This window comes from Staurois parvus, unplaced genomic scaffold (genome assembly GCF_062004578.1).
Source record: "Staurois parvus isolate SC_StPar_1 unplaced genomic scaffold, SC_StPar_1.0 ptg003556l, whole genome shotgun sequence".
Lineage (NCBI taxonomy): Eukaryota > Metazoa > Chordata > Amphibia > Anura > Ranidae > Staurois > Staurois parvus.
In genome coordinates, this window is record NW_028321352.1 from 1 (window position 1) to 23,427 (window position 23,427).

Below are 23,427 nucleotides of genomic sequence, written 5' to 3' on the forward strand. Positions count from 1 at the left end.
GAGAGGGAGAGTGAAAGGGGGGGGAGAGGGAGAGTGAAAGAGAGGGAGAGTGAAAAAGAAGGAGAGTGAAAGAGAGGGAGAGTGAGAGGGGGGAGAGGGAGAGTAAAAGAGAGGGAGAGTGAAAAAGAAGGAGAGTGAAAGGGAGGGTGAGTGAAAGAGACAGAGAATGAAATGGAGGGAGAGTGAAAGAGAGGGAGATTGAAAGGGAGGGAGAGTGAAAGAGATGGAAAGTGAAAGGGAGGGAGTGTGAAAGAGAAGGAGGGAGAGGGAGAGTGAAAGGGAGGGAGAGGGAGAGTGAAAAGGAGGGAGGAAGAGTGAATGGGAGAGAAAGTGAAAGGGAGGGAGAGTGAAAAAGAGGGAGAGTGAAAGGGAGGGAAAGGGAGAGTGAAGGAGAGGGAGAGTGAAAAGGAGAGAGAGTGAAAGAGAGGGAGAGTGAAAGGGAGGGACAGTGAAAGGGAGGGAGAATGAAAGGAGGGAGAATGAAAGAGAGGGAAAGTGAAAGGGAGGGACAGTGAAAGGAGGGAGAATGAAAGAGAGGGAAAGTGAAGGGAGGGAGTGGGAAAAGGAGGGAGAATGAAAGTGAAAGAGTGAGAGTGAAAGAGAGGGAGAGTGAAAGGGGAGGGAGAATGAAAGAGAGGGAGAGTGAAAGAGGGGGAGAGTGAAAGGGAGAGAGAGTGAAAAGGAGGGAGAGTGAAAGAGAGGGAGAGTGAAAGGGAGGGAGAGTGACAGGGAGGGGAGGGACAGTGAAAGAGAGGGAGAGTGAAAGAGAAGGAGAGATGAAAGAGAAGGGGAGTGAAAGAGAAGGGGAGTGAAAGGGAGGGGGAGGGAGAGTGAAATGAAAGAGAGGGAGAGTGAAGAGGGAAAGAGAGGGAGAGTGAAAGGGAGAGAGAGGTGAAAGAGAGGAAGAGTGAAGGGAGGGAGAATGAGAGGGAGAGTGAAACAGATGGAAAGTGAAAGGGAGGGAGAGAGAAAGGGAGGGAGTGAAAGAGTGGGAGAGGGAAAGGGAGGGAGAGAGAAAGAGAGGGACAGAGAAAGGGAGGGAGAGTTAAAGGGAGGGAGATTGAAAGGGAGGGAGAATGAAAGAGGTGGAAAGTAAAAGGGAGGGAGTGTGAAAAGGAGGGAAAGGGAAAGGAAAGAGAGGAGAGTGAAAGGGAGGGAGGGGGAAAGGGAGGGAGAGTGAAAGAGAGGGAGAGTGAAAGGGAGGGAGAGTGAAAGAGAGGAAGTGAAGAGAAGGAGAGTGAAAGGGAGAGAGAGCGAAAAGGGAGGAGAGCGAATGAGAGGGAGAGTGAAAGGGAGGGAGAGTGAAAGGGAGGGAGAGTGAAAGAGAAGGAGAGTGAAAGGGAGGGAGAGTGAAAGGGAGTGAATGTGAAAGAGACGGAGAATGAAAGGGAGGGAGATGAAAGGGATGGAGAGGTGAAAGAGATGGAAAGTGAAAGGGAGGGAGTGTAGAAAGGAGAGAGGGAAAGTGAAAGAGAGGGAGAGTGAAAGGGAGAGATAGTTAAAGAGATGGAGAGTGAAATAGAGGGAGTGTGAAAGGGAGGGAGAGGGAGAGTGAGAGAGAGGGAAAGTGAAAGAGAGTGAAAGAGAAGGAGAGTGAAAGGGAGAGAGAATGAAAGAGAGGGAGAGCGAAAGGAGAGAGAGCAAAAGGGAGGGAGAGTGAAAGGGAGGGAGAGTGAAAGAGAGGGAGAGTGAAAGAGAGGGAGAGGGAGAGTGAAAGAGAGGGAGATTGAAAGAGAGGGAGAGTGAAAGAGAGGGAGAGCGAAAGGGAGGGAGAGTGAAAGACAGGGAGAGTGAGAGGGAGAGTGATAGAGAGGGAAAGTGAAAGGGAGGGAGAATGAAAGAGAGGGAGAGGGTAAGAGAGGGAGAGGGAGAGTGAAAAGAAGGGAGGGGGAAAGTGAAAGAGTGGGAGAGCAAAAAGGAGGGAGAGTGAAAAGGAGGGAGGGGGAAAGTGAAAGAGAGGGAGAGTGAAAGAGAAGGAGATTGAAAGCGACGGAGAGTGAAAGAGAGGGAGAGTGAAAGAGAGGGAGAGTGGAAGGGAGGGAGAATGAAAGAGAGGGAGAGGGTAAGAGAGGGAGAGGGAGAGTGAAAGGGCGGGAAAGTGGGAGGGAGAGATATAATGATGAGAGCGAGAGATGAGACCGAGAAGGGCAAAGAAAAAGAGGGACAGTGAAGTTTATGCTGAATGCAAGAGAAAGGTGGAGAGAAGAGAGAGAAAGAGAGAGGAGTTACAAAGTGCAGGAAATAGAGAGGTAAGTGTGAGAGAGGAAGAACCCAATAGCCTGGTTGTACAAAGGTCGATTGATGGATCGTCTTGTGAACAACCAGCTAGCCCAAACATGGATCAAACCTCGTCTCATCCATGCTGAACCAGCCGAATTTCAATCAATGCATGGCCAGCTGAAAAGGAGAGTGGCAGGAACAATGAATGAAAGATAAAAGTGGAGAGCAGAGAGAGGAGTAGTTACATTTTTACATAGTTAAAGTGTTACTAACCCCACAACATTAAATTCAGTTTTTATATGAAGTAAAGAATACTTGTCATACTCACTGTGGAACCTAAGGGGTTTATCCTCCGCATTGTGTAAAAATGCGGTTTGATCCTGTCTTCTCTGATCCTCCCCTTCTTCCAGTGTCCCCCTCATATCTCTTGATAAGACATATCTTGTGGAGTCACTCTGCACATGCTCAATTTGGTGTGCATTGCTAGAGAGGTTTTTTTTTTTCCTTGGGAGAGTGCATGTGATCAACACTGGGCCAATCAGCACTGTCCAGACAGAGATCAGGGGTTCTGCATCCTCCTAGAGCAGAATGAAAACTCCTACTACAAGATTAACCAGTGCTCTGCTGGACACTGATAGAAGTCACAAGACCGCTATATACTGCTGATGAGAAAAGGTATTTAGCAGTTTATATTTATTAAAATAATTGCATTTCCATGTTCTGTGTACTGTGGGAGAGCGGATATAGTGAATGCAGGGTCCGGGGAGAGCGGATATAGTGAATGCAGGGTCCGGGGAGAGCGGATATAGTGAATGCAGGGTCCGGGGAGAGCGGATATAGTGAATGCGGGGTCCGGGGAGAGTGGATATAGTGAATGCGGGGTCCAGAGAGAGTGGATATAGTGAATGCGGGGTCCGGGGAGAGTGGATATAGTGAATGCGGGGTCCAGGGAGAGCTCATATAGTGAATGCGGGGTCCGGGGAGAGTGGATATAGTGAATGCGGGGTCCAGGGAGAGCGGATATAGTGAATGCAGGGTCTGGGGAGAGTGGATATAGTGAATGCAGGGTCCGGGGAGAGCAGATATAGTGAATGCAGGGTCTGGGGAGAGCGGATATAGTGAATGCAGGGTCTGGGGAGAGTGGATATAGTGAATGCGGGGTCCGGGGAGAGTGGATATAGTGAATGCGGGGTCCGGGGAGAGCGGATATAGTGAATGCGGAGTCCAGAGAGAGTGGATATAGTGAATGCGGGGTCCGGGGAGACCAGATATAGTGAATGCAGGGTCCGGGGAGAGTGGATATAGTGAATGCGGGGTCCGGGGAGAGCGGATATAGTGAATGCGGGGTCCGGGGAGAGCGGATATAGTGAATGCGGAGTCCAGAGAGAGTGGATATAGTGAATGCGGGGTCCGGGGAGACCAGATATAGTGAATGCAGGGTCCAGGGAGAGCGGATATAGTGAATGCAGGGTCCGTGGAGGCCAGATATAGTGAATTTGGGGTCCGGGGAGAGCGGATATAGTGAATGCAGGGTCCGGGGCAGGGGCGGACTGACAACTCATGAGGCCCCCCGGGCAATAGGGGATCATGGGGCCCCTGTGTCCTTGCCCAAACTCAATAAAGCCTATGAAAAAGGTACCAGGGGCATCTCATGGGGCCCCCACTGACCCCGGGCCCTCGCGCAGTGCCCAAGTTTCCAAATGGTCAGTCCGCCCCTGGTCCAGGGAGACTGGATATAGTGAATGTGGGGTCCGGGGAGAGCGGATATAGTGAATGCGGGGTCCGGGGAGAGCGGATATAGTGAATGCGGGGTCCGGGGAGAGCGGATATAGTGAATGCAGGGTCCGGGGAGACCAGATATAGTGAACTGGTTAATCTTGTAGGAGGAGTTTTCATTCTGCTCTAGGAGGATACAGGACCCCTGACCTCTGTCTGGACAGTGCTGATTGGCCCTGTGCTGATCACATGCACTCTCCCAAGGAAAAAAAAAACCTCTCTAGCAATACACACCAAACTGAGCATGTGCAGAGTGACTCCACACGATATGTCTTATCAGGAGATATGAGGGGGACACTGGAAGAAGGGGAGGATCATTGAAGACAGAATCAAACAGCCTTTTTACACAATGTGGAGGATTAACCCCTTAGATTCCACAGTGAGTATAACCAGCATGCTTTACTGCACATACAGACCGATTGTACTGTTGCGGGTTTAGTAAAACCTTTATAATGAGCTAAAGATTGTTTATGAATGGGGCTGGGTATATATTTAATATGGCTTTTTATATCTACTTTAGCAAGCCACTGACATTCTGTGATCTCTACATTTACAGGTGTGTGTCCAGTCTACCTTCTGCTGCTGGAGAGCTCACCTATGCAGCACAGCTCGATGATGTGTGAACAGACATCATTCTTTCCATTCTTAATTCCTCCACTTGCCATGTTTTTGACATGAGGTTGAATATTAAATTGTATGTAAACTCTAACAAAGGGAGTTATTTTTTTCCCCTTTTTGTCAGTCAAATACACTATTATAAGTGTTTTGTTATATCAGTTCAACAAGTGCAAAATAAAAATACCTGTTGATCCTGCCAGAAATCCTGTGAGCTGATAACTTCCTGTGCTGCCCTCTTAGGTACATATTGGGGTTGGTTTTCTAAAACTGGAGAGTGCAATATCTGGTGCAGCTGCGCATGGTAGCCAATCAGCTTTTAACATCAGCTTGTTCAGGTTAAGTTTGACAATAAGGCTAGGTTCCCATCTGTGCGGGTGGTGCGGCTGCGGATCCGCACGAAAATCCGTACAGCCTCACCACCCACACAGAGGAATGCAGACCCACGGGTGGGTGATATTAGTTCTAATCAGAGGCGGACTGACAGCTCATGGAGCCCCCGGGCAATAGGGAATCATGGGGCCCCTGTGTCCTTGCCCAAACTCAAAAAAGCCTATAAAAAAGGTACCAGGGGCATCTCATGGGGCCCCCTACTGACCCCGGGCCCTTGGGCACTGCCCGAGTTTCCAAATGGTCAGTTCGCCCCTGGTTCTAATGGCACGCCGCCCGCACTGGAAAACACATCCGTACTGGGAAGCTCGGCTGTGTTTTCAGAAGAAGTGCAGGGACTTCTTCCCTGCGTGTCACCGGGCACGGGAGTCCATTCAAATCCTCGCAAAACGTGGCCCGCACGGCCGCATAGATGTGAAACAGGGGTAAAACCTGGAAGCTGATAGGTTTCTATGCACACCTGCACCAGATTTTACACTCCAGGTTTAGTAAATCCCCCCCATTGCATATGGTTTTAAACCCATAGAGTGAAGAGCAGTATATCTCACAGAATTCAGGCAGAAGTCATTCTTCGCTGATCTAGTATGCTAGTTGGTTGCAGATCCTCATTGTTCGTTGATTTGTCTCGTTAAATAATCCTCCAAAAGAAGTGGAATCTGTCATTCAGTGCAGGGCGAGGATCTCCTCTGCATCATGACGGAGATTTTTTAGGTGAGGCAGTAATAGAACCCAGTGTCCCCAATGTTCAGAATGTTACTCTTATGAGCTTTTTATTCGTTCTGTCATTGAATTGCGTCTTTTTTTTTTTTTTTTTTTTTTAAGCAATCAACTCAGTTCATATTTCTGGTGACCACACATATATTTTGGAGCAGAAGAGGTTAATTTGGATTTATTTAGAGTCTGCTTTTCTGACATCAAACATATAGAGGAGAAAGATGAAGACGTACCCCAAATTACATCACAGGCAGCTCCATCATTGGGCCAGGGGAGGTATAAATAGGGGAGGCAGGAGGCTGGAATAGCAGAGAGGAGCCAGCATAGCCACCACTGCACACAGCCTGTCCCTGACTACCGGAATCCACTGCCTGCAGAGGAGCAGAGCCCACACCACACAGGTAATACCACCCCCCATGTCTTTGAGCCCCCTTCTAATACAGGGCCACCTGTCTCTGACTATTCCCAGCCTGCAGATAACAATACAACAGACTCTGTGCAAGCTGGGGAGGGGAGACTGAGATCCATAGCAGATCATACTTTACAGACTTGTCATTATCATACTTATTGTGTCATTGCCTGTACTGGAGCCATGTATTCCTGTGTATAGTTTGTGTTTGTGTGCGTGTTCCAATGGATCATTACTAGAGAAGACATTACACTGAAATAAAGAAGAATGAAGGAAAGGCAAGAAGAGTGATTCTAGAGATAGAAAAGAGAGAGAGAGAGAAATAAAGAAAGAAAGAAAGCGAGAAAGAGAGAGAGAAAGAAAGCAAGAAAGAGAGTGAGAGAGAGAGAAAGAAAGAAAGAAAGAAAGAAAGAAAGAAAGAAAGAAAGAAAGAAAGAAAGAAAGAAAGAAAGAAAGAGAAAGAAAGAAAGAAAGAGAAAAAGAGAACGATAGAGAGAAAGAAAGAAAGAAAGAAAGAAAGAAAGAAAGAAAGAAAGGGAAAAAGAGAACGATACAGAGAGAGAAAGAAAGAAAGAAAGAAAGAAAGAAAGAAAGAAAGAAAGAAAGAAAGAAAGAAAGAGAAAAAGAGAACGAGAGAACGAAAGAAAGAAAGAAAGAAAGAAAGAAAGAAAGAAAGAAAGAAAGAAAGAAAGAAAGAAAGAAAGAAAGAAAGAAAGAAAGAAAGAAAGGGAAAAAGAGAACGATAGAGAGAAAGAAAGAAAGGAAGGAAGAAAGAAAGAAAGAAAGAAAGAACGATAGAGAGAAAGAAAGAAAGAAAGAAAGAAAGAAAGAAAGAACGATAGAGAGAAAGAAAGAAAGAAAGAAAGAAAGAAAGAAAGAACGATAGAGAGAAAGAAAGAAAGAAAGAGAAAAAGAGAACGATAGAAAGAAAGAAAGAAAGAAAGAGGAAGAAAGAGAAAAAGAGAACGATAGAGAGAAAGAAAGAAAGAAAGAAAGAAAGAAAGAAAGAAAGAAAGAAAGAAAGAGAACGATAGAAAGAAAGAAAGAAAGAAAGAAAGAAAGAAGAAAGAGAGAGAGAGAGAAAGAAAGAAAGAAAGAAAGAAAGAAAGAGAACGATAGAAAGAAAGAGAGAAAGAAAGAAAGAAAGAAAGAAAGATGAGATTCTGTATGCATTTTGCCACTTTCCTAAAGGAAAATTTGCTGACAATCCACAATAGCAAGCTAGCTGGATGCATGGATGGACGGACAGACAGACAGACAATAGAAAGATGCAATTTTTTTTCAAAGAAAACTTGTTGAGAAATAATTACATTTAAAACAGCGTGGTTGTAGATTTTAAAAAAAATCCAGCATTTCCTCAATTGGACAGTAAAATTCAAACTAGAGAAAAAGAATCTTTCTACTGTGTGTATAATTGGCACTCTTTCCCCCCGGGTATCAGACAATTAGATGGATTTATCATTTAGGAAAATCCCTCTTCATTTGTATGGGATGAACTCTGTGGCTGTAACGCGGCTCTGCAGAACAATGCAGGGATGGGATTATATAACAGGGTAAAGGGATGAATAACATTCAGGTGTAGCACATTCAAATAAATGGCTAGAAGATTGCAGAGATGATATAGATACATAGTTATGGTTATTATTATTATTGTTGTTCGGAATCAGACACAGAGGATAATGTCAATTACCCCTTCAGCATGCTTTTTGGTCAGTCTGCAACTTGGCAAGATCTGTTGCCAGTCTATCATGAAAAGTTTTGTAACTAAAAATCAATTTAAAAAAAGTAAGGACAAGATCCTGCATTTACATGTCAGTAATCTCTGGGATATAATCTGATTTCATCTTCTTCAGTTAGAACAATGACATCTGTCAGATTTCGGTTTGGCCCCGTTTACGATTCACATAGCAGGAACGACTGTTCCCACTTGCAATTTTTTAGCGCACTTTACACGCATGTCGCACATAGGGCAGACCATTCACTTCAATGAGCTTCCCTATGTGCGTTTGCCAGCCAAAAAAAGCTCCTGCTCCTTTTCTAACAACCAGCTTTGCACAATTTTTAAAGGCACAATTTCCATGCAATTTTGTCACGCGACGACTGCGGCAAAATCATGCTGCGTTTGGGGGTTCCATTAAAAATGAATGTATGAATGAATAAAAACGTGTTGCGCATTTTACCGAGATTTGGCACGGCAGCGATTCTGAATCGCCAAGTGTCAATGGGGCATAAGTGCACTGTGCAGGTCAGTCTTTCTTATGAAAAATGAACATAAATGGATGCAATTTTGCAAAACATTAGAGAGAGCAACTATTTGATCCAAATATATCTTGGAGTATGTGCAATAACCCAGATTAACAAAAAAAAAATTCCCTTAAAAAAATGGCATAGGCTGAAAAAGGACACAAGTCCATATAATTCAACCGGAAGAAAAAAAAAGAATATTAAAGTGAAAACCTTAATATATAGCATCTTTTATCCAGATTTGATCCAGAGGAAGGCAAAGAAGAAAAAAAAATAAAGTGCAATAAAAATAATGGCATAGGCTGAAAAAGATCACAAGTCCATATAATTCAACCGAAAGAAAAAAAAATAATAATGAAGTGAAAACCTTAATATACAGAACTTTATACCCAGATTTGATCCAGAGGAAGGCAAAGAAAAAAAAATTAAGTGCAATAAAAAAAATGGTGTAGGCTGTAAAAGGACACAAGTCCATATAATTCAACTGGAAGAAAAAAAAAAGAATAATAAAGTGAAAACCTTAATATGCAGAACCTTATACCCAGAGTTGATCCAGAGGAAAGCAAAAAAATAAAAAAATCAAGTGCAATAAAAAAAATGGCATAGGCTGAAAAAGGACACAAGTCCATATAATTCAACCGAAAGAAAAAAAATAATAATAAAGTGAAAACCTTAATATGCAGAACCTTATACCCAGAGTTGATCCAGAGGAAAGCAAAAAAATAAAAAACATATCAAGTGCAATAAAAAAAATGGCATAGGCTGAAAAAGATCACAAGTCCATATATTTCAACGGGAAAAACAAAAAGAATAATTAAGTGAAAATCTCCATATACAGAAGCTTATTCCCAGAGTTGATCCGGAGGAAGGCAAAGAAACCCTAATAGCATGTTCCAGTATTCTCAGAGGAAATCCTTGCAGGTCACCTAAAGCAATCATACATTCCCTAGATCAAAAATGTCTGGTGTTATTACTTTTTAAACCCTAATAGCCAGTTATATTCTCTGCATTTAGGAACACATCCAATTTTTTTTTTCTTAACAATCAACTGACCTTGCTAGAACTAATTCCCGAGGGCGGAACCTTAGTTGTTCCAGAGCAAACCAGTCCAGTCTGCTCTTATCATCCAAACTTCCTTCTGAACTCCTATTGGCAGATGGAAACATCACTTAATGAATGTTCTTCTATAAAAGTTTAAAGATGTTTAACTAAGGGTCCAACCTTATCCCAAACCAATCTACACCATTGGCCGGGACTGGATCTTGTAAAAGACCATTCCACATTTTCACAGCTTTTGTGGTAAAGAACCTTTTTTTACAGCTGGAGATCTAAGGTGATCACAATTCTCAGTAACCTTTACCTATATGGAAGAAAAATATATTTGAAATATATTTTAAAAATGTTCTTCTCAAATATATTGACATATATTTGAAATACTACAATTTTGGCCATATTCAATATATTTCAAAATATATTATATATATATATATATATACATACATATACTGCACGTTGAAATGCATTTTTTATATATTACAATATATGTGAAATTTGAAATACTACAATTTTGGCCATATTCAATATATTTCAATAAATAAATAAATATATATATATATATATATATATATATATATATATGTATGTATACTGCATGCATATATATGAAATTTGAAATACTACAATTTTGGCCATATTCAATATATTTCAATAAATAAATATATATATATATATATATATATATATATATATATATATATACATATACTGCACGTTGAAATGCATTTTTTATATATTACAAAATATATGAAAAATAGTTTTAAAAATATATTTCTTTAAATATATACTTCAGGTTTTTTTTAACATATAAAAAAGTCATTTTAACATATATTTTTACATATATTGGTAAAAGCATTCCAAAAATGTAGATTTGTATTTTGAAAGAAATACAGTATATTTGAATATATATATATCTGTATTTTATATATATATATATATATATATATATATATATATATATGTTGAAATATGTTTTTAAATATAATATTTTTAATATTATATATATAATATATAATATTGTGAAGAATATTTTTAAAATATATTTCAAATACATTTTTCTTCCCTGTTCGGTATATTTTGAAGTTGTTTTGCTTTGACTCTTTTATATAAATATATATATTTATTGAAATATATTTGAAATATATTGAATATGGCCAAAATTGTAGTATTTGGGAAGTCAATATATTTGGGAAGAATATTTTTAAAATATATTTCAAATATATTTTTCTTCCATGTGGGTATATTTTGAAGTTGTTTTGCTTTGACTCTTTTAGGTCACTTTGCAGTAAAGCAAGGAAGCAGAACCCCCTGTTTCTATATTAATGTGCTTTTCTAAACAAGAATTCCGTACACACAAACTACTTACAATTGTAGGAAAACAATACAAGAGGGATTTTTATGAAACCTGGAGCACTCAGAATCTGACACAGCTGTGCATGGTAGCCAATCAGCTTCTAACTTCAGCTTGTTCAATTAAGCTTTGACAATAAAAGCTGGAAGCTGATTGGTTTCTGTGCAGAGCTGCACCAGATTCTGCACTCTCCAGTTTTAGTAAATCCCCCCCACAGGGTATAAGGCTACGTTCACACTAGCTTTGTCAGCAGGCGTCAGACAGGCATTTGGGTCGCGTTTTTAACGCTTCTCAAACGCCTGTGAAAATTCTACACATGGCAGCACACAGTGCTGTTCACACTGAAGCGTTAGCGTCGCGTCTTGGCAAAACATACGCTTCGTGTCGAGTCAGGAGGAGTTGAAGCCTCCCATTCAAGTCTATGGTGCCGCTCCGCAAACACCTGGCAAGCGTTTGCGGTGCGGTTGCGGAGCGTTAATACCATTTAACTTCATTATAGGCGCTTGTGGTGCGGTTTTAACGATTGGCAAACGTCTATCAACCGCTGCTAAATCGCGCATGGGGCGTTCGGGGAGCGTTTGAGGAGCGTTAAAAACGCTTCCCAAACGCCTGTCTAACGCCTGTCAGACGCTATAGGGGCGCTTGGCAAGAGTTAGAAATAAAGTCAAGTGTGAACGAGCCCTAACTTCAGCTTGTTCAATTAGGCTTCAACAATAAAAGCTGGAAGCTGATTGGTTCTGTGCAGAGCTGCACCCGATTCTGCACTCTCCAGTTTTAGTAAATCTCCCCCACAGACTATTACAGATATTCATACAACACACATGTGCACACGCTACCTAGCTTTCCACTAACATTGGTCTGTATGCAGGAGGTATACACAAAAAAATGACTTAGCTTGGGTTACAGTCAGGGGCGTATTTACCACAAGGCAAACAAGGCATCTGCCTAAGGCGGCATTTTTCAGGGGGGCAGCACCCACCCAAGAAGAAGGGACATATACAGCATGGGGACCAGCTGGGATCTGAAAGAGGCTGCGGGCTGCTTAATGGTGAATGCAAAGCCTGACTCTCGTTCCAGAGCTGTGAAGGTGAGTGTACGGGGGAGGTTGGTGTTAGTGGAAGGCTCTCTCGGGTGGGGGGCCAGGGGTGTTGTTGGTCACTGGTGTTGGTCGGTGTCAGGCTCTCTCTATCAGGGGATGGGGGAGGGGGGGTTTGATTTAAAAAAAAAAAAAAACTAAATACCCCTCTGGTTACAGTACATGATTTCCGTGACTCCGGGCTCCACTCAAACCATTGCCGGAAATCCAGCGATCTCCTAGCGTAGATTTAGCGCCATCCCCAGTTGAAGCTCCTTCTCCGGTGAAGCCCCCTTTAGCACAGACTTCCCTTCTTCGTAGGTTGTGGAGCCCCCATTGGCTTACATTTAATGCAGAAAGCAGATAGAAATATTTAATCTATAGAAAAAGGGGGGGGGGGGGAAACATACTGCTCAGTGTGAAGGTAATGTGTACGGAACGGGGAAAAACACGTTCTAGTTTAGGTCCAGGTTAGATTTTGAAGTTGTTTTGCTTTGACTCTTTCATATAAATATTTATATTTATTAAAATATATTTTGAATATATATATAAATATATATATTTATTGAAATATATTTTGAAATATATTGAATAGACCCTAAAATTGTAGTATTTGGGAAGTCAATATATTTGGGAAGAATATTTTTTAAATATATTTTTCTTCCCTGTGGGTATCTTTTGAAGTTGTTTTGCTTTGACTCTTTTATAAATATATATATTTATTGAAATATATTTTGAAATATATTGAATAGGGCCCAAAATTGTAGTATTTCAAATACATGTCAATATGTTTGGAAAGAATATTTTTAAAATATACTTCAAAAGCACGTTCTAGTTTAGGTCTAGGTTAGATTTTGAAGTTGTTTTGCTTTGACTCTTTTATATAAATATTTATATTTATTAAAATATATTTTGAATATATATATAAATATATATATTTATTGAAATGAATTTTGAAATATATTGAATAGACCCCAAAATTGTAGTATTTGGGAAGTCAATATAGGAAGAATATTTTTTAAATATATTTTTCTTCCCTGTGGGTATCTTTTGAAGTTGTTTTGCTTTGACTCATTTTTATCAATATTAATATTTATTGAAATATATTTTGAATATGGCCCAAAATTGTAGTATTTCAAATATTGGTCAATATATTTGGGAAGAATATTTTTAAAATATAATTTAAATATATTTTTCTTCCCTGTGGGTATATTTTGAAGTTGTTTTGCTTTGACTCTTTTATATAAATATATATATTTATTGAAATATATTTTGAAATATATTGAATAGGGCCCAAAATTGTAGTATTTCAAATACATGTCAATATATTTGGAAAGAATATTTTTAAAATATACTTCAAAAGTACGTTCTAGTTTAGGTCTAGGTTAGATTTTGAAGTTGTTTTGCTTTGACTCTTTTGTATAAATATTTATATTTATTAAAATATATTTTGAAATATATTGAATAGGGCCCAAAATTGTAGTATTTCAAATATATGTCAATATATTTGGAAAGAATATTTTTAAAATATACTTCAAAAACACGTTCTAGTTTAGGTCCAGGTTAAATTTTGAAGTTGTTTTGCTTTGACTCTTTTGTATAAATATTTATATGTATTGAAATATATTTTGAAATATATTGAATATGGCCAAAATTGTAGTATTTGGGAAGTCAATATATTTGGGAAGAATATTTTTAAAATATATTTTTCTTCCCTGTGGGTATATTTTGAAGTTGTTTTGCTTTGACTCTTTTTTATAAATATTAATATTTATTGAAATATATTTTGAAATATATTGAATAGGGCCCAAAATTGTAGTATTTCAAATATTGGTCAATATATTTGGGAAGAATATTTTTAAAATATATTTTAAATATATTTTTCTTCCCTGTGGGTATATTTTGAAGTTGTTTTGCTTTGACTCTTTTATATAAATATATATATTTATTGAAATATATTTTGAAATATATTGAATAGGGCCCAAAATTGTAGTATTTCAAATACATGTCAATATGTTTGGAAAGAATATTTTTAAAATATACTTCAAAAACACGTTCTAGTTTAGGTCTAGGTTAAATTTTGAAGTTGTTTTGCTTTGACTCTTTTGTATAAATATTTATATGTATTGAAATATATTTTGAAATATATTGAATACGGCCAAAATTGTAGTATTTGGGAAATCAATATATTTGGGAAGAATATTTTTAAAATATATTTTTCTTCCCTGTGGGTATATTTTGAAGTTGTTTTGCTTTGACTCTTTTTTATAAATATTAATATTTATTGAAATATATTTTGAAATATATTGAATAGGGCCCAAAATTGCAGTATTTCAAATATAGGTCAATATAATTGGGAAGAGTATTTTTAAAATATATTTTAAATATATTTTTCTTCCCTGTGGGTATATTTTGAAGTTGTTTTGTTTTGACTCTTTTGTATAAATATTTATATGTATTAAAATATATTTTGAAATATATTGAATATGGCCAAAATTGTAGTATTTGGGAAGTCAATATATTTGGGAAGAATATTTTTTAAAAATATATTTTTCTTCCCTGTGGGTATATTTTGAAGTTGTTTTGCTTTGACTCTTTTATATAAATATTTATTATTTTTTTTAATATATTTTGAAATACATCGAATAGAGCCAAAAATTGTAGTATTTCAAATATAGGTCAATATATTTGGGAATAATATTTTTAAAATATATTTCAAAAACACGTTCTAGTTTAGGTCTAGTTTAGAGGAAGCCTTGAAATCCTTTCCAGTCCTCCAGTAATGACTTTATATACAGCGCATGGTATTAGCATGAACAGTAAGATGAAATAAGAATGAATAAAAGAATACGGAATGCGGCATAATTAGCATATTTCACAGTTGCCATGTTTGACAAAATTAGTTTCAGTAGTAACAATGAAACAAAAACAGCAGTAATTGGTCCAGAATCTAATTAACATTGGCAGTCATTGGAGAAGGACCACCTTAAGTTAATGGTCATTTGGAGAAGGGCCCTCTTGCACTGATGGTCAGGAAGAAAAGGACCCCATTACACTGGGGATCAGTGCAACAAATGCTCCATATATTAGTGGTCAGTGGGAAGAATGCTCCTTACATTGGGGGTCAGTGGGAAGAATGTCCCTTACATTGGTGATCAGTGGGAAGAATGCCCCTTACATTGGTGATCAGTGGGAAGAATGCCCCTTACATTGGTGGTCAGTGGGAAGAATGTCCCTTACATTGGGGGGGTCAAGGGAAGAATGTCCCTTACATTGGTGGTCAGTGGGAAGAATGTCCCTTACATTGGTGGTCAGTGGGAAGAATGTTCCTTACATTGGTGATCAGTGGGAAGAATGTCCCTTACATTGGTGATCAGTGGGAAGAATGTCCCTTACATTGGGGGTCAGTGGGAAGAATGCCCCTTACATTGGTGATCAGTGGGAGGAATGCTCCTTACATTGGTGGTCAGTGGGAAGAATGTCCCTTACATTGGTGGTTAGTGGGAAGAATGTCCCTTACATTGGTGGTCAGTGGGAATATTGCTTTTTACATTGGTGGTCAGTGGGAAGAATGTCCCTTACATTGGTGATTAGTGGGAAGAATGTCCCTTACATTGGTGGTCAGTGGGAAGAATGTCCCTTACATTGGTGGTCAGTGGGAAGAATGTCCCTTACATTGGTGGTCAGTGGGAAGAATGTCCCTTACATTGGTGGTCAGTGGGAATAATGCTTTTTACATTGGTGGTCAGTGGGAAGAATGTCCCTTACATTGGTGGTCAGTGGGAAGAATGCCCCCTACCTTGAGCGCCTGTGGGAAGAATGCTCCCTTACATTGACAGTCAGTGGGAAGAATGTCCCTTACATTGGTGGTCAGTGAGAAGAATGCTGCTTACATTGGTGGTCAGTGGGAAGAATGCACCTTACATTGGTGGTCAGTGGGAAGAATGTCCCCTACATTGAGTGCCTGTGGGAAGAATGCCCCTTACATTGGCAGTCAGTGGGAAGAATTCTCTTTACATTGGATCAAGAGGAGGAACGTCCCCTACATTGATGGCCCGTGGAAAGAATGTTCCTTACATTGGTGGTCAGTGGGAACAAAACTCATTACATTGGTGATCAGTGAGAAGAATGCCTCCTTATATTTGTGTTTAGTTGGAAGAATGCTCCTTACATTGGTAGTCAGTGGAGAAGTGCCTGTTTCATTGGTGGTCAGTGGAGAAGAGCCCCCTGAAGATTGGTAGTCAGTGGGGGAGAAACCGCCTTACAGTGATGGCTATTGGGATAAGGCCCCCTGTACATTGATGGTCAATATGAAGAATAACCTTTACTTTGGTGGGCTGTAGGAAAGATGCTCCCCTTACAAGGAGATAAACAGAGCATTAATGCTAGTGGCCATGTATCTATGTATGAACTCCTAGCAACCTTTGGAGGAACCTTAGGGCACCACACAGTGTTGACTGAGAAAAGTTGTTGTAGGAGAAGGACCACCTTACATTGATGGTCATTGCGAGAAGGGCCCCTTTATACAAATGAACAGTGGGAAGAATGCCTCCTTACATTGTTAGTTAATTGGAAGAATGCTTCCTCACATTGGTGGTCAGTAGAAAAATGCCCTTTTCATTGGTGGTCAGTGGAGAAGGGCCCCCTGAAGGTTGGTAGTCAATGGGGGAGAGACCACCTTACACTGATGGTTATTGGGATAAGGCCCCCTGTACATTGATGGTCAATGGGAAGAACAGCCCAAGGGCAGACTGACCATTTGGAAACTGCCCAACGGCACTGCCCGAGGGCCCAGGGTCAGTAGGGGGCCCCATGAGATGCCCCTGGTACCATTTTCATAGGCTTTTTTGAGTTTGGGCAAGGAAACAGGGGTCCCATGATCCCATGAGTTGTCAGTCCTCCCCTGGGACAGCCTTTACATTGGTGGTTTGTGGGAAGAATGCCCCTTATACTGGTGGTCCATGGCAAGGATGTTTTCTTTACAGATATCCAAAAAGATCATTAGGGTCAACTCCAGTGGTTGTTTAGGGCTGCGTGAGCAATGATCTGTTTTTGCCTTTCAGACATATTACCATTGACACCAATGATCTTTTGTAGATATCTGTAAAGGAAGCATCCTTCCCACACAAGAGGCATTCTTCCCATTGGCCATTAGTGTGAAGGGGCACTTCCCCCAATGACCATCAATTTAAGGTGGTCTTTCTCCTAGACCAACCTTTTTCAACCACTGTTCTCAATCTAGATTTCCTCCAGAGATTGTTTTGGGTTCCTTGACCTGTTTATGCTCTTAAGATACTCTACGACTGACACCAATGATCTTTTTAGATATCTGTAAAGGAAGCATCCTTCCCAGGGACCACCAATGTATGTATATGGGGCCTGCTGGAGGTCATTTTGTAGGGCCCTGGCAGTGCTCATCCTGTTCCTCCTTGTACAAAGGAGCAGATACCGGTCCTCCTGATGGGTTAAGGACCTTCTATGGCCCTGTCCAGCTCTCCTAGAGTAACTACCTGTCTCCTGGAATCTCCTCCATGCTCTTGAGAATGTGCTGGGAGACACAGCAAACCTGGCAATGGCACGTATTGATGTGCCATCCCTTAGGAGTTGGACTGCCTAAGCCACCTCTGTAGGGTCCAGGTATGGCCTCATGCTACCAGTAGTGACACTGACCCTAGCCAAATGCAAAACTAGTGAAAAATAGTTATAAAAAAGGAGTAGGGAACAAATGTCAGTAGTCTCCACCTGTAAAACCATTCCTGTTTTGGGGGTTGTCTCATTGTTGCCCATCTAGTGCACCTGTTGTTAATTTCATTAACACCAAAGCAGCTGAACCTGATTAACAACCCCCTCTGGTACTTACCTGACCAGATCAAAATCCCAGGAGTTTCATTGACTTGATGCTTAACTTGGATTAAAAAGTCTTCCTTTAATTTTTTTGAGCAGTGTATGTATGTATATATATATATATATATATATACACATACATAGATTATTGACATCTTTTATACAACAGGTCCTATTGGGATGCATTGGCATTGAAGGCCATTTTTCGTGTTTGGCCAGCACTGCATTCACCGCAAAAAAGACAATGGTGGACAAGGAGTCCATCTACTTAAACCTTCATGGTTGGATTGGAAGGTGGATGGGGCACTAAGGTTTTAAAAATGTTGCACCTGTGCCAATCTCATCTTCCTCCAACAATGCCCCCCCCCCCCCCCACGTCTGTCTTATTGGGATTTAGCAGATTGTCCAATTATGGGAAATTGTGTGATTCTAGGTAAGATCAATGTGTTCAAGACATCGGCTGTGATGAGCCTAATGAATGGCCCAGCACGGTATCTATCCTCATTGATCTATGAAGGGGTGAACAAAAAAAATCTATAGACGAATCTTCGCTCAGTCAGGTTCTCCCCATTATACCATTTGCTGTTACAGGGAGGGTATCGAAAACACCGTAATAACTTCCAGAAATCAGTTCCTTAGGTAAGAGCTCCACTCGGCGCCATTACCACTTAAACTGAACCCGTGCAAGCTGCAACTGATGGTTTATTTTTAATGCTGAATGGAAATTGACATTATGGGGCTGATTCCTAAAAACCGAAGAAAAAAACAAGTTCTCAGCTGTCGAGTTGTTGCTGATGCCAACCAATCAGATTCCATGAAAAACTAAAGCTGATTTATTGGGAAGATATCAAAGATACAAATGAATGCAGCTCATCGTTAAATGTATTTTTAAAGTGATTTAAACTGGTATCAGCCTCCTGTAGTCCTGGCAGCAGCAGAGCTGGAGTATGAGAGGAAGAAGCAGTATAAGGAGCCAATCAATGTGTGTTCTCACAAGGAGCATGAGGATCGGCAAAGAGAAAAGTGACAGAGAGATGAAGTCACCACTGTTCTGCTTCTCATTTTACTGTGCAGTCGCAGGTTGGGGGCTGGTCCGGGATGACTTGGGCTCTTAGAAGTGGGTTGAATGATACTAGCCATCAGATTGAGGACATCTAGTGACAAAAAAAGTACTGGGAAATCTCCCTCCCGAGCCACTGCTCTGTGTGTCTATTCACACACAGCCCCGGCTCAGCCCCCCCCCCCCCTTGCTCTCTCCTCATTGGCTCACTGGCTTTGACTGACAGTAGCAGGAGTCAATGGCTCCCACTGCTGTCTCAGCAAGTGAGCAGGGAGAGACTCAGGGCGGCCGATGCTGGATCGAGATGGGGTTCAGGTAAGTATTGTGGGGGCTGGGGGAGGGGCTGCTGCACACAAAAAGATTTTACCCCGGTACAAATCGTTAGTAAGACTTCATCTGGAATATGCAGTTCAGTTTTGGGCTCCAATTCACAAAAAGAACATTGGGGAACTGGAGAAAGTACAGAGAAGGGCAACCAAACTGATAAGATGCATGGAAGAGATCAGCTATGAGGAAAGATTAGAGGAATTTAATGTATTCTCTATTGAGGGGATATGGTCACCATGTATAATACATAAGGGGGGGGGGATATGATCTCCATGTATAATACATAAGGGGGGATATGATCTCCATGTATAATACATAAGGGGGGATATGATCTCCATGTATAATACATAAGGGGGGATATGATCTCCATGTATAATACATAAGGGGGGATATGATCTCCATGTATAATACATAAGGGGGGGATATGATCTCCATGTATAATACATAAGGGGGGATATGCTCTCCATGTATAATACATAAGGGGGGATATGATCTCCATGTATAATACATAAGGGGGGGATATGATCTCCATGTATAATACATAAGGGGGGATATGCTCTCCATGTATAATACATAAGGGGGGGATATGATCTCCATGTATAATACATAAGGGGGGATATGATCTCCATGTATAATACATAAGGGGGGATATGATCTCCATGTATAATACATAAGGGGGATATGATCACCATGTATAATACATAAGGGGGATATGATCTCCATGTATAATACATAAGGGGGGATATGATCTCCATGTATAATACATAAGGGGGATATGATCTCCATGTATAATATATAAGGGGGGATATGATCTCCACATATAATACATAAGGGGGGGATATGATCTCCATGTATAATACATAAGGGGGGATACGATCTCCATGTATAACACATAAGGGGGATATGATCTCCATGTATAATACATAAGGGGGGATATGATTTCCATGTATAATACATAAGGGGGATATGATCTCCATGTATAATACATAAGGGGGGGATATGATCTCCATGTATAATACATAAGGGGGGGATATGATCTCCATTTATAATACATAAGGGGGATATGATCTCCATGTATAATACATAAGGGGGGATATGATCTCCATGTATAATACATAAGGGGGGATATGATCTCCATGTATAATACATAAGGGGGATATGATCACCATGTATAATACATAAGGGGGGATATGATCTCCATGTATAATACATAAGGGGGGATATGATCTCCATGTATAATACATAAGGGGGGATATGATCTCCATGTATAATACATAAGGAGGGATATGATCTCCATGTATAATACATAAGGGGAGATAGGATCTCTATGTATAATACATTAGGGGGGATATGATCTCCATGTATAATACATAAGGGGGGATAGGATCTCCATGTATAATACATAAGGGGGGATATGATCTCCATGTATAATACATAAGGGGGATATGATCTCCATGTATAATACATAAGGGGGGGATATGATCTCCATGTATAATACATAAGGGGGGATATGATCTCCATGTATAATACATAAGGGGGGATATGATCTCCATGTATAATACATAAGGGGGGCTATGATCTCCATGTATAATACATAAGGGGGGGATATGATCTCCATGTATAATACATAAGGGGGGATATGATCTCCATGTATAATACATAAGGGGGATATGATCTCCATGTATAATACATAAAGGGGATATGATCTCCATGTATAATACATAAGGGGGGGATATGATCTCCATGTATAATACATAAGGGGGGGATATGATCTCCATGTATAATACATAAGGGGGAATATGATCTCCATGTATAATACATAAGGGGAGGATATGATCTCCATGTATAATACATAAGGGGGGATATGATCTCCATGTATAATACATAAGGGGGATATGATCTCCATGTATAATACATAAGGGGGATATGATCTCCATGTATAATACATAAGGGGGGATATGATCTCCATGTATAATACATAAGGGGGGATATGATCTCCATGTATAATACATAAGGGGGGATATGATCACCATGTATAATACATAAGGGGGGATATGATCTCCATGTATAATACATAAGGGGGGATATGATCTCCATGTATAATACATAAGGGGGATATGATCTCCATGTATAATACATAAGGGGGGATATGATCTCCATGTATAATACATAAGGGGGGATATGATCTCCATGTATAATACATAAGGGGGATATGATCTCCATGTATAATACATAAGGGGGGATAAGATCTCCATGTATAATACATAAGGGGGATGGGGGGGGGGATATGATCACCATGTATAATACATAAGGGGGATTGGGGGGGTATGATCTCCATGTATAATACATCAGTGGTCCATACAGTGTAGAGTTATTCTCCCTGAGGTCATCACAAAGGACAAGGGGGCACTCTACATATGGAAAAAGACATTTAATCTGCAAACATGGAAAGGTTTCTTCACAGTAAGAGCTGTGAGAATGTGGAATAGACTCCCTCAAGAGTTGGTTGTGGCCAGCTCAGTGGATTGCTGTAGGAAAGTCCTGGATTCTTTCTTGGATACACAGAATATAACTGGATATACAATGTATATTTAAAGTTGATCCAGGGAATATCCGATTGCCTCTCAGGGGATCAGGAACTAATTTTTTCCCCTGCAGGAGCAAATTGAATCGTGCTTTGCTGGGATTTTTGCCTTCCTCTGGATCAACTGTGGGTGTAGGATTATAACTTTTTTTTTTTTTGGTTGAACTGGATGGACTTTTGTCTTTTTTCAGACTAACTATGTAACTATGTAATGCATGAAGGTAAAAAAAAACCTTGAGCCTTTACAGCCACTGACATTTCTCATGGAATCTGATTGGTTGGCATCAGCAACAACTCTACGTCTGAGCTCATCTTATTTTCCCCAGTTTTCAGCCTCAAAATGTCATTTCCCAATTTGTGACAAATGTCGATGTGTAAGTTGGAGCGATGCAACAGCAATTTTGTAACTAGTATGTGGGCTCTGGTTTGTTCTGCTGCGGCAGCGCAGGCTTTTGAAGTATCTATCGTCACTGGAGAGAAATAAATAATTGCCTTTTATTGCCCCTGATCTCCGGGACAGCAGACATGTCCCTAGAAATGTCCCTGATATTTAAAACGGATTAATTCTAGCAAACCAGATTTCTTTATCGGTCAATTAGGATTACCTATCACGTATGTCGATGAATTATTACATGCTGTATTTAAGGGCATCATTTACAAAGCGAAACAGTTCATATATTAAAAATCTAATCTCTGAAGTGTCGGCCCGGCAACAAATGGTTAATCATTTTATTATATTTCCGGCTATGTAAGTTATTAACAGCAAAGCTCGCCCAACCAGAATGTCTCGTTAATAGATGGATACCGGTGAATCAGTCATGACTATATATTTATTTAATATCAGGGCTCCGGCTGTGAGATCTGCCCTATCAAATTCCCAGCTTTACCCCTCCACTGTGGAGGAGTCTCCCTTCTTCTGCTGCATTCCTGTATAAAAATAACTTAAAATGAGAAGTATGGGTGTGCAGACCTGGCACAAAGCTAAAGGTGTTATCAGGGGCGGACTGACCATTTGGAAACGTGGGCACTGCCCGAGGGCCCGGGGTCAGTAAGGGGCCCCATGAGATGCCCCTGGTACCTTTTTCATAGGCTTTTTTTGAGTTTGGTCCCCATGATCCCCTATTGCCCGGGGGCCCCATGAGTTGTCAGTCCGCCCCTGAGTGTTACCCAAAGCAGGCAATAAGAATTCTTGTTTAAAATCAAGCTCCAGCCAAAAATAACAAGATAAAAAAAATTAAAAATGAATAGCCCGTTAAAAGATAAAATTAAAAAAACAGCTTTTGCTGCAATATTCACGCTCAATCCAAATATTTCTCCTGCTGTACTCTTTTTCGGCCTATAGGTGTCCCCAGTATGATGGACAGCATCATTTTCACCCGACTTCCTCTGAGCCCAGGTCATCCTGGACCCGCCCTTAGCCTGTGACTGGACAGTGAAAGGAGAAGCAGCACACTGATGAGCTCATCTCTCTGTCATTGTGCTCTCTCCTCCTATCAGCGGGACTCTTGTCAGTACATGAATTGATTGGCTGCTTGTGCTGCTGTTTCTACCTCTCACATTGCAGCCCTCCAGCGGCTAGAATAATTTAAACTTGGAAACATGGGACTCCCTTTTAGGCTAGGTTCACGTCTATGCAGATTGCAGTTGATACGTTTCCCGGGTGCATTTTGCGGTTTTTTTTTCACACCTGTTTTTGAGGCTTTTTTTTACATTTTGCATTTTTTATGCATTTTGTGTGACTTTAGCTGATTGTTAAAAGGTG

General features: G+C 40.5%; 1 protein-coding gene across 1 annotated transcript in view; it reads left to right on the forward strand.

Moving 5' to 3' along the window:
* The first annotated feature begins 5,981 nt into the window (after window positions 1-5,981).
* Window positions 5,982-23,427, forward strand: part of LOC149427705 (pro-thyrotropin-releasing hormone-B-like) — a 47,462-nt gene continuing 30,016 nt past the window's right edge. Inside the window, exon 1 of the mRNA XM_089667754.1 lies at window positions 5,982-6,116. The gene's annotated coding sequence lies outside the window, so the exon portion shown is untranslated. The remainder of the gene's footprint in view (window positions 6,117-23,427) is intronic.